This window comes from Penaeus monodon, chromosome 21 (genome assembly GCF_015228065.2).
Source record: "Penaeus monodon isolate SGIC_2016 chromosome 21, NSTDA_Pmon_1, whole genome shotgun sequence".
NCBI lineage: Eukaryota > Metazoa > Arthropoda > Malacostraca > Decapoda > Penaeidae > Penaeus > Penaeus monodon.
In genome coordinates, this window is record NC_051406.1 from 21636302 (window position 1) to 21636626 (window position 325).

Below are 325 nucleotides of genomic sequence, written 5' to 3' on the forward strand. Positions count from 1 at the left end.
AAGAACGGCGTTAGATCAGTGTATGTCTAAAGGAAAAAAGTAACATGTATTTGCTTTTAAAGCAGTTACCATATATTTTTTGGACTAGAAAAAAACATCAGTAAAAACTAAACTAGTTAAAATGTTATAAGGACACAAAATATCTAACAAAACACAAAATATACACACAAAATATTTATTGTAAAATAAAATCATAAGGGAATTATAAAAAAGTTTGTAATTATGTATGACCAATTATAAAAGTAAAACAAAATTTAAGAGACAAAAAGAGAAGCAGACTTCTGAAGGACATAATGGCTTGTTAGGTAGTTAGCCTGTGAAGCTG